Source organism: Macrotis lagotis, chromosome X (genome assembly GCF_037893015.1).
Source record: "Macrotis lagotis isolate mMagLag1 chromosome X, bilby.v1.9.chrom.fasta, whole genome shotgun sequence".
Classification (NCBI taxonomy): Eukaryota; Metazoa; Chordata; class Mammalia; order Peramelemorphia; family Peramelidae; genus Macrotis; species Macrotis lagotis.
In genome coordinates this window covers 386033848-386045817 of record NC_133666.1, presented here as the reverse complement: position 1 = coordinate 386045817, position 11970 = coordinate 386033848, and positions in this window count along the sequence as shown.

Genomic DNA, 11970 nt, shown 5'->3' with positions numbered 1-11970 from the left:
TCTAATTTTCTCTTCCTATTATTTCTTTACAATTTCTTTTCTTTTCTTTTTTTTTTTTTTTGGCAAGGCAATGGGGTTAAGTGAATTGCCCAAGGCCACACAGCTAGGTAAATATTAAGTGTCTGAGGTCAAATTTGAACTCAGGTCCTCCTGATTCCAGGGCTGGTGCTCTATCCACTGCGCCACCTAGCTGCCCCCTCTTTACAATTTCTTAAAAGCATCCAATATCTATTGTTCTTCAGAAATTCTCATTGTGAACTCTGGTCATACACACCATGTGTCTTTCTATTGCCCTCTGTGTTATACTCATAATTAGTTCTTTAGAGGATAATGGTATTCTGGCTCTCTTTGTCCTTTTGCAACATAAATAAAATACTTTTATTGAAAAGAAATGCCTTTGCTATTTTGGGAAGGTTGGGGGTCAGTAAAAGGAACTTTATAATTTCCCAAAAGTACTTTAACCCATTCTTCCCTTTCAATTCTGGAATATGAAATAGCCACCCATACTGTCTGCTTCAGATATAAACAACATTGAATAAACTCTAAAGAGTGTCTATGCAAATGCACATTGAATTTTGGCCGATAGCCTTTCATCTATCTTTTGAGTGATTGCTGACCTCTTCCAGCAGGTTCTGCAAGATCTTGATGTAATCAACATAATGTTACCCTCAAAGAGCAACATATAAAGGACTTTACAATATATAGGGATACCCACTTGAGCTGGAATCCTCACCGCTTTCTCCATCCCAGTGACTAAATCTTTTGGTAGGTTTGCATCTTCATTTCTTATATCTCACATTTATTATCAGAAAGTCATTTAACAGTGATAATTTAATGTGTTTCAGTTGTTTCAGTCATGTCTGACTGTTCATGACTCCTTGGGGTTTTCTTGGCAAAGATACTGGAACTTTCCATTTCCTTCTCCAGTTCATTTTATAGATGAAGAATTAGAAATATAACAGCAATAATCCTTGCTACCTCTTCCAAGCAATTCTGAATGACCAAGATGTTTGAATGGGAGACATCTTGTCAAGCAAATAATGTCAAGCATGTCATAGTAAATCAATAAATACAATGAGTATTTATAATATCTACTTCTTTTAGTCAATTGTAAAAAAGTGAAGACTTGGTTCATTATTCAGAGACATTTTTGAAAGTCTGGCTATTCTTTACTAAAAGCCTCATCAAGGAAACTCTCAATTGATCAGTTCTAATTATATAGATGAAAAAGTGGGCATGTAGGTTTATAGTTATTAATGTTCTCATTTGTGGTATTAATCTTTAAGCACTTTTGGTATCTTCCTCTCAGTATATATTGTATATCTGTTCTTTCAATGCCCTCAGAAATGTATCATTTCAAACATAGATCTCCTTTCTCTATATATGTAACAGTCTATTTATTCCTCCTCTAACTCTGAAGCATACCTGCCTCTAAGGGACCAAATAGAAATTTAAGCATGTGCACATAGCTTCTAAATGTTTCTAATCATAAATGACTGAAAGATTGATAGTATGTGATGAGGACAAGTTTTCTAATTAATTGTCTAACTTGGGAACTTAATATGCCTACAAAATATGACTTGCTCATCTCTCAATCTTTTTTTCTTTCCTCTAGCAAGTCAAGAACTATTGTAAGCTTCCAAGTAGGAGAGAGGTAAACTGTCTTGTTTCTCACCTACATACCATGTTTCACTGAGCATATGACAGCTTTAGTTACTTTTGTATTTATAATCTCCTTACCTTACATGAATAAGTATGTCAAAAGGGAGTTCACAGGGGACCATATAAATTTGAAAGATCCATCAGAGTCATCAGAAGATGCTTCAGTAACTGAACTTGGTCCCAGATTCACTGGAGGCGATAGCTGCGGCATGAGAATAGGGACCAACAATAGAGGAAACACTTGTAGAAAGTTGCAGGAAAAAAACCACCCAACTACAACATTGGTTTCAGGATGCCAATCCATGATGAAGATGAGAAGTACTAGCTCTTAATGCTACAAAATAGTTATTCTTAGACTCTAGAAGAGAACCTTAGATAAAGAGAATTTTTATGAAAACTCCAGAAGTAAGAAAAGGGTAATTTTGTGTTTGAACTTGTACAGTAATTCTTTGCCACCTGTTTTCCCTACACATGTATCTCACAACCACTGTATCCTAAGTTTGAGTACAGTCTCATCCGGGATCTTATATATTTAAAGGGAAGAATGTGCCTTCATTTTGGAAGGACTGCTCTGTAACAACTATTTTGCTATACCTTATTATTAAATTCCATTACTAAAAGCTAATATAATTAAACTTATAAAAGAATCACAGTACTGGGAACAACATTAGAAACCACAACTTCTCAGGGTTACTCCTAGAATTCTGAAAGAAGCAGTCAGTTACACTCTGGGAGGCAATTCTGATGCTATTGGGAGTTGGTATTGACCAGTCTTAGCTGGGAATGCTAAATATACTTGGTCTAATCCAGTTTCATGTTTCCCTTTTTAAGTGTTATCTCTACCTTCTCTCTAAGTACCAAAGGGGCTATGAAGATAGGGTCCAATTGTTCTGGCTCCACTCAACTTGATGGAGAAAATATTTAACTGAATTGTTTTCAAATCATATCCCATTTTTCTTTTGCTTGTAGTTCTCTTTCTATTTTAATCCTTGAATGCTCTTGGGATAATTTTATTTAGTTGGATATCTTATCAACTTTTATTTAAAGTGGAATTACTATCCACTGTCTCCCTCAGGTTTATGTTAGGTAATGCTCATAATTTTTCATCATCCTTCTTAAGGAACCACAGTCAAAACAATATTACAGTACTACTGGGAAGAATACTTAAACCTATTCCTCTATGACTCCACTCACTTTTCCTGTAAGTTTCTAAACCAAAATATCTCTCCCTTATTACCATTCCATATGTATGTCTATATATGTATGTACATATATGTATATATATATATATATATATAGACACATATATTTGGAGAAAAGTGGAGAGAGAGAGAGAGAGAGAGAGAGAGAGAGAGAGAGAGAGAGAGTGAGTCAGAGTCTCCTATACTGAAATGTTAGGGGTTTTTTTAGGTTAAGGAATGCTGACTTTTGTATTTGTATTCTCAGTGCTTAGCAATAGAAGCATTTAATAATTTTGCATTTATTCATTTATTTCAATATTCTATTTGATTCTTAAGCCAATTTTTTCTTAGGTCTAGAAAATGTTCATTTAACGCTTCAATTGTTGCCTTTTGGAAAGATAGGAGGCTGTTTCTAGAAGTGGCAGCATTTGAAAACAAAGATTTTAGTGAATTAGTAAATGAAATTAGTAAATGAAAATTCAATCTCTTATTCTGCTGACATACTTTATTATATTAACAGAGTATCTGTACAGATGGAAAGGAATGATCCATGGAAACATCCTGAATTTGTGATCTTCTCCTTGTAGTGATCTACTGAGCAGATTGCTAGCCAATATAACTATGCTATCTTGTGCAATTCTTGTCCAGGTCTTCTAATCTTCTACAAAGGATCTTTGTTAGAAGCTGCAATTCGTCAGGAGTATTCATAGACTTATTTTGTGGAGCAATGGAGTTAAGTGACTTTCCCAAGGTCACACAGTTAATATCAGGTGTCTAAGTTCAAATTTGAACTTAGGTCTTCCTGACTCTAGGACTAGTGCTCTATCCACTGCACCACCTAAATACCCCTATATTCTTTGAATTCTAAAGGAAGAAATTAGTTACATTCTAGGAGTCAATCCTAATTCTAGTGGGAGTTGGAATTGACTAGTCTTTTAAGTTAATATTTCAGTGTCTCATGAATATGATGCTTTTATTATACATTTGGAAGTCTCTCTGTTACTATATGACCAATCCTTTTCCCTTATATTTTATTAGTAAATTAGAATCTGCTTTAAATAGAAATGGGAGACAAGAAATCAACAGTTAGTCAATGTTCTCAAGGTCTAATTGTCCACTTATTGGAATATTCACAAAATGTGTTTGTTATTCTACTGCTGGCCCATTTGGGCCAATCTTATCTAAGTTTAACCTTGACAAAGAGAAGAATCTTTCTTCTTTGGAGGGGTAGGTGACTAAGTAAATGGATACAATTGAATATATTATTTAATTGAGTTGGTGTGTTATTTTTACTAAACATCTTCTTTAAAAAAGGCATTTTTATCCTTTTATCCTTATCTAGGCCAGGGAGGGGAAAGATACATTCAGAAATCAAATTAAATAAAAACAAGATAACTTAAAAAAGATGAACTTGAAAATAGGTAAACTAAAACAGAAATGCTTATTATTTGGGTAACTTTGAACAAGTTACTTAAATTTTTTGAGGCCTTAGTTTCTTTAAAATGAGGAGTTTCACTTGACTTTAAGGTCCTTTTTAGCTCTTATGATCACAATATTGTTTTGAGTCATTTCTTTTCAAAGAAGCAAGCTGTTGTGGTTTGTTTATCATTTGTTCTCAAAAAAAGATGATGACTTCTTGGAGACAATGCCATGACATGTAGGTGAACTGGATTTAAGTAAGGGGATGCTGTGCAAAGTCACCAGCCTCACTTTCTCCTTGGGAATCATAGGAGTCCAGTGGCCAGATATGTATCAGGACTACTGGAGATGGCCCTGGATACAGACCTTGACCTTTTTGACTACATCAGTACCCATTCCTTGATTAAGGCAGGTAAGAAAAAAAAAAGAATGCTGAATCCTATATAACTGGATTGCTGTTTTTTCATTATTTGAATAATGTTAATGCACAAAATAGGGCTGTAGATAAGCTATTTTATTTACATTTTATTGTGAATTCTGATTATTATTATAGCAAGCAGATTTTCAAATGTAACTAAATAATTAGGACATAGCATGGACTCAATTTTTCTCCAAGGTTCCAAATCTAGAGTTTTTGAACTTGTTTTTTAAAAATATTGTGATGATTCAATTGTAATATAATTGGCTTCTTTTAGAATCCTGTGTACTTTATGTATTTGGAAAAAACATTAAGTTTTTATCACACTGCCAAAGGGATCTTTGACATGTAATATACATATAGATACAGAATATCTATATCTATCTATCTATCTATCTATATATATATATATATATATAATATTTATTCTAACTAAAGAAGTGCGTCCTTGGCCATAATCAACTATTTCTAAGTTACATCACATTCTGGCCCACCAGAACTCAGACTCTGTCTCTGGGACCTTGAATTCTGAAACATGAGCATGAGATGTGTTAAAGTCATTTCTTCATATCCAGAGGGGACACCTGACCAAATAGACAGTTTATACACAAACCAGTCATATTTCTCCAGAGTAGAAAAGTCAGTCTCCTTTACCCAGGATAAATGGATAAATAATCTTCATAGTATTAAGAGACCCTATTTTAATCACACAAAGGAAAGAGCAGTAAAGTACTGCTTAATAACTATCATGCCCTCATCCTTCATTCTTCACTATAGTTTTTGAAATATGCCTATGAGACTCCAAGTCTAGAGACTCTTAGTCTGGTCTAGTATGTCTCTACTACTTGGGAGAGAAATGATTCCTAGGATTTCTCTGTCCTTTCTTTCATCTCTCAAGTTTACAATTTTAGAAAAATATATTTAGAATGATTCATCACTGCATCTTTCATCAAAGACTTGAAAAAAACAAATTCTAAGGTAACTTTTTTTCTGTTTCTGTTGTTCAATTTCTAAAACCCATTTAATTAAAATCCACATCATAAAACTTCTCCACAGACTACATTGATGCTGGCATCAACTGAAAAGCCATCTCACCTCTCCTCTTTCCAGATGAAAGGACTCTCCAATTTTGTCATGCTTTTGGGTGTTCAGGTTTGCTTTACTCTTACTCTGTGAATCAAGAGAACATTTTATTCTTTGATTTGATAGAGGTACAAGAAGTGAAGGTTGTGGGGATAAGAGTAGTATTCTGTTGAGAGTGAGATATTTTAGAATGTGATGAATACCAATTGAACCCCATTACAATTACCAGTTACCACTGTGTACAAAGTAGACCCACCCCAAGTACTGAATGAGTAAACTAGAAGAGAAGATAAATGAAAGAAAAGCTGGGGCATGATAACTCAAGTCCCCTGAATTGCAGCTAAATCTTTCCACACATGTTGCCTCCTAGGCTAGAATGTGAACTCATTTGATAGTATGGACTGTCTGGCATTCCTGTTTTTGACTCTCAATGCAATCCTTTTTACACATTAATTGCCTAATAAATACTTTTCCCTTCCTTCCTTCTTTCATTGGATCACTGACTTGCATTCTAAAAGGCACTATAGAGAAAATGGAATAAGAAGCCAATTCAGCTTTCATCTGCAGGAATGTATAATCAAATTACAGAGAAACTAAACACAGGAAATATCTCAGATGCACAAGCTTACAGCTATTGCTAAAGAAGGAGAATACAGAAACATATCTTCTGAGTTAGGAAAATATAGAAAGTTGAGTTAGGTTGGAGCATTCCAGGGAATTATCAACAATATACAAAAATGGTTGGTAATGAAAGTCTTCCTTAAGATTTTCTTACATAAAATTATGCACTTAAATATATATTTTTATTTAATTTTCTGATAATGATGAAACTTGTACTTCTTTCTCAAAGAAGACCATGATATCAGGGGGGTGTTACCATGACAAACATATGAATTGGATTGGAGGGGGGGCTGGTTAAGTCACCAGTCTCACTTTCTCTTTCAGAGCCATCTGGGTCCAGTGGCCAGATATGAATCAGGATAACTGGAGAAGGCCCTGGATAGGCGGTAGTCAGGGTTAAGTGACTTGCCCAAGGTCACATAGCTAGTAAGAGTCTAGTATCTGATAGTCAAATTTGAACTCTTGTCCTCTTGTCTCCAAGGTCAGTGCTCTATCTACTGTGTAGCTTAGCCCCTTCATTTTCTACAAATCAACTAAAAATGGGATATTTTCATAGTATCATCTGAAGGTTTCTAGAGAGAGCAATTGTCCCTCAAATGTCAAAAAAAAGTCCCTAGAGGCTGTATGAGAGAGAATTGAGTCTATAATCAGGGGATCTGGGTTCAAATCCTAACTCTGCTTCTGGTTATTTATTTGAGCTTACTTTTTCATGTCTTAGAACCTTAGGTCTCTTAAGTTCAATTCAAATGCCTCTTTCTTCAAGAAATATTCCCTGATTCCCCAGATATCAGTCCCCAATCTCTCTCTCTCTCTCTCTCTCTCTCTCTCTCTCTCTCTCTCTCTCTCTCTCTCTCTCTCTCCGTATAAATGTATGTGTATCTATAGATATGTGTGTATATATGTATATATGTATTTATCATGCATATGGGGGTGGGTGAGGGTGTATTTGTGTTCCTCGAGAACAGGGAGTGTTTTCATCTTTTCATCTTTGTCATTGCATTTCCAATGTCTGGTACCCAGTAAGCTCTTAATTACTTGAGTCAGATTTCCCTTGGGCAGGTCACCTAACTTCTCTGAGATATAATGTATTGTTCTATAAAATGAGAAGATTGAAGTAGACAAGCTCTCAGCTGTCTTCCAGCTCTGAATCCATAATCTTACATTAATAAGGAGAGAATTCAGGGTGACAGAAGTGTCTTAGATAGTTTCAAGAGAAGGTGGGACTCAAATTGGTCCTTACAAGTTCAAAATTGATTGGCACAAATAAAATGTGTCACATTGCTAGCAGTTATATATGAAGGATATTTTAGTTCAGTATAATAAAAATGTTTGAATGGCCTTCAAAGAGCTATGCTATGGGCTGTGGCTACAATAATGAAAAATGACTGAGTCCTTTCTCTCTAGAAATTTATAATCTAATAGCAGCTATAGTAGTAAGGAACAAGGAGAGCTAATTGATTATATGTACATTAAAAAGTACAATAAAACATGGAATGTGATTGAACAAGGAGTGTCCAGACAGAGCTAAAATAAAATTTGAAGGGGTGGCTAGGTGGTGTAGTGGATAAAGCACTGGCCTTGGAGTCAGGAGTACCTGGGTTCAAATCCAGTCTCAGACACTTAATAATTACCTTGGGCCTTGGGCAAACCACTTAACCCCATTTGCCTTGCAAAAAAAAACCCCTAAAAAATAAAATAAAATAAAATAAAATTTGAAGAGGGTAAGATGTAAGATCATCTTCAGTTGATGTTCAGAAAATGGTTGAATATCAACAATATATATATATGAGATTTCCAATAAATACTCCAAGAATATATTCTTTTTTAACATTTTAATAGCTTTCCAGTTTTTATAATAGTAGTTTCTACCTATCATTTTTGTAAGTTTTTGAATTTTACAATTTTTCCCCCACCCTCCCTTCCTTCCTCCCATCCCTCCACAGAAGGCAGTCTTGTAATTTTTATATTGTTTCCATGCTATACATTGATCAAAATTGAATGTGTTGAGAGAGAAATCATATTCTTGAGGAGAAAATAAAATATTAGTGATGTCAAAATTATGTCATAATATGCTTTTAAAAAATAATTGAAGGTAATAGACTTTGGTCTTTATTTAAACTCCATAGTTCTTTCTCTGGATACAGGTGGTATTCTCCATCCTAGGTACTCTAAAACTGTTCCTTATCATTGCATTGATGGAATGAGAAAGTCCATGAAGGTTGGGCATCACCCCCATGTTGTTGTTAAGGGTATACAATATTCTTCTCGTTCTGTTCATCTTGCTCATTATCAGTTCTTGCAAATCTTTCCAGGCTTCTCTGAATTCCCATCCCTCTTGGTTTCTAACAGAACAATAGTGTTTCATAACATACATATACCACAATTTGTTCATCCATTCCCCAATTGATGGACATTCACTCAATCTCCTGTTCTTTGCTACTGTAAACAGGGCTGCTATGAATATTTTTTGTACAAGTGATGTTTATGCCCTTTTTCAAGATCTCTTTAGGGTATAGACCCAGTAGTGGTATTGCTGGATCAAAGGGTATGCACATTTTTATCGCCCTTTGGGCATAACCAAGAACATATTTTTGACCCCTTTCTACCTATAATTTTTCCAATGACTTGGCTAACAACATAGATGGCAAGCTCATCAAATTTTCAGATGACACAAACCTGAAAGAAATAATAATCATGCTGATGATAAAGTCAGGATCTAAAGAAAGACTGGTAGGCTTGGACAGAGCATTGGGCTGATGAAATCCCATAGGGATAATTGTACACCTGAGTATAAAAATCAGTCTTATAGGTACAAGATAGGGAGACCTGGTTAGTTAGGAATTGTTTTGGAAAACATCTGGGGGTTTTAATGGCTTACAAACTCGTTATAAATGAACAAAGTGATATGCAGTTGGGCAACCCAATGGATAGAGTGTTAGACAAAGCAGCAGGATGTTGCCTGCTTCAGAAACTTACAGTGTATGTACACAATATCTTTTCAGCTATAGTACCTTCATCTGAAATATGGGGCTAATAAAAGTACCTACCTAGTAGAGTCATTGAGAGTATCAAGTGAGATGACAACTGTAACCTTAAAATATCTTATAAACACTAACAATTTGGCAACCAAGGAATTGAGCTACATCTCAGGCTTCATTAACATAGGTATGGATGGCAAGGAAATAGCGGTAATAAAGGGAGACTAACTACTCCTGCCAGAAAGTCGGTCATGGGAGAAGAGTAGAGGTAAGATGATATATTGAAGTGTGGTGGAATGGAGGAGAGGAAAGTTGTTACTTCTGAACAGAAGAGACCTGGACAGAAAAAAAAAGGCAGTATTGTGCAAAAAAAAAAATAGGAAATGAGATAGCTAGAAGGGAATTATTGAAATAGCAATAACACAAGGACTAACATTTATACAATGCTCTGAAATATGTAAAGCATATTATCTCATTGGACTCTCTCAACAACTCTAGTTGCTAAAAGTTATTATTAACCCCATTTTACAAATGAGGAAACTGAAGCTGAGCCAAATTAAGTGACTTGCCTAGGATTGCACAACTGAATCAAGAAAAACAATAAAGGGAAGAAGTGAAGAAATTTGGAGATCATTGTACTACAAACAACAGTAGATTCATACTCAGATAATCAGACTTTAATTCCTAACTGGGTAAATTTGAACAAGTTATAAAGCATCTTCGAGAATCAATTTCCTTATGGGGTTTAACTTAATGACTTCTGAGGGTCTTCCAGTTCTCTATCTATGACCTTAGAAGACAACTAGACTTTGAACATCTTTTATATATTATGAAGTAGAGGGAAATCTATTAGTGTTGAGGATCATGATGATGATATTGTTGATAGTGATGTTGATGATAACTATCAACTTTTATATGAGAAGCAGTGTTAAATAGTGAGTGGACAGCTGACTTTGGAATCAAGAAGCCTTGGTTCAAGCCCTAATTCTGACACACACACTAGCTGCCTGACCATGAGCAGGTACTCAGATACCCAGACACTTCTCTAAGTAATGTTTCAGAATAGTTGCTCACTTGCATTGGTAGAAAGTTTCCTCATTGAGAATTTCCTACACCAGTGAAATCACTGTACAGCTATCTCCCCTGCCCATCACCCCACCAAAAGAGATAACATAGAACACTTTAAAGTTTACAAAGCAATTTCCTTATAACAATCTTTTGAAGTAGTTATCCTAGTGAGGAAAAGAAGTTTTCATAAAAGAAACAGAAAACAACAGTCTAGTTCTATTATTCTTTATAAAGATAGCGACATTTTTGCTTAAGCCAAAATAATAATAAAAGCACTCCCTTTGACAGGGTTCCTTTTTGAAACATAAAGAGATCTCTACTTTGCTACCTGCTGTATTATGTCACTGGTCTTCAGATGAAAGCCTGCCAGCAGCAATTCCCACTGACACAATGCAGTGGTTTGTTTAATAATACCTGAATTGTCAAGGCAGACTAATCCATGGATCACTGACAGTGTACATTAACTACTATGTTTTCTTCAAAGACAGAGTTAGCATTTGCTCTTAGCAAAGTCCATTTTTATAATTGAACTGTTGTTAGACCATTTACTAAGACAACAAAGTATTTTGCTTAAATGGAACACTCTGCAAAAAGATTTCTCATAACAAGCTAACTAATTAGATCATGATTAGATTGTTTATGTTTGCCCTAGGCTTCCACAATCCATCTGTTTTTTCCCCATAATTGTTAATGTTTTGATAGTTTGGCTCATGTTTTGTTGATTTGGGGAAAACAATTCCTTTTCCAATAGATGGTGTTTGTAAATGTACATCTTAATCATCTTCACTGTGAATTCATTTTAAGCACCATAATTCATGCCAATATGCCAATTTGGTGCATGTTATTTAGAGAAATATAGACAAGACACATTAGTATACCTGGCTAAAACAGACATTTTTTTAAGATTGAATATCTGTTTTGGGAGGAAGAGCAAAAATCACAACTTCAACTGAATTCAAATGAATTGAATTCTCCTTTGTAGTCCTTAAGGGTATTTCTGTTTATTATAATGCTATGTATGCATACTATTGCAAAGATTACTCTGACTCTATAGAACTTTATAGAAAAGTTAACAATATTGTCACTATTTTAAAAGTAATAAGCTAATAAGTACGAAATCCAGACTTTTGGATCCAAAAAAACCTAGATGTCAATTTAATAAAAAAGACTAAGGTCATTTACACATTCATGAGGACACCACAATTTATCTTTGAAAATGACTTAATCAAATGTGTTTTAAAATTTCTCAAAAAACATATAATGATTTTAAGAAGCTTTGGTTGAAATTGGGTTCTAAGTGTGCTGAAAACCCAGACAAATTGTTCCCAAAGAATCTCATTCCCTATGGATGTGAACAATTTATCAGAAACACAAGTTTTGAGACTTTTTGAAGAAGAGGCATTGAGTGGAAAATTATACACAGGATTACAAAGAAACAAACATGAGTTTTCTCCAAAAATGGAAACATCCCTTGTTCTTCTTCATGGGAAGGCTTCTACCACTTATTTTCCAATTTAAGCATGACAGAAAAAGTCAGAGG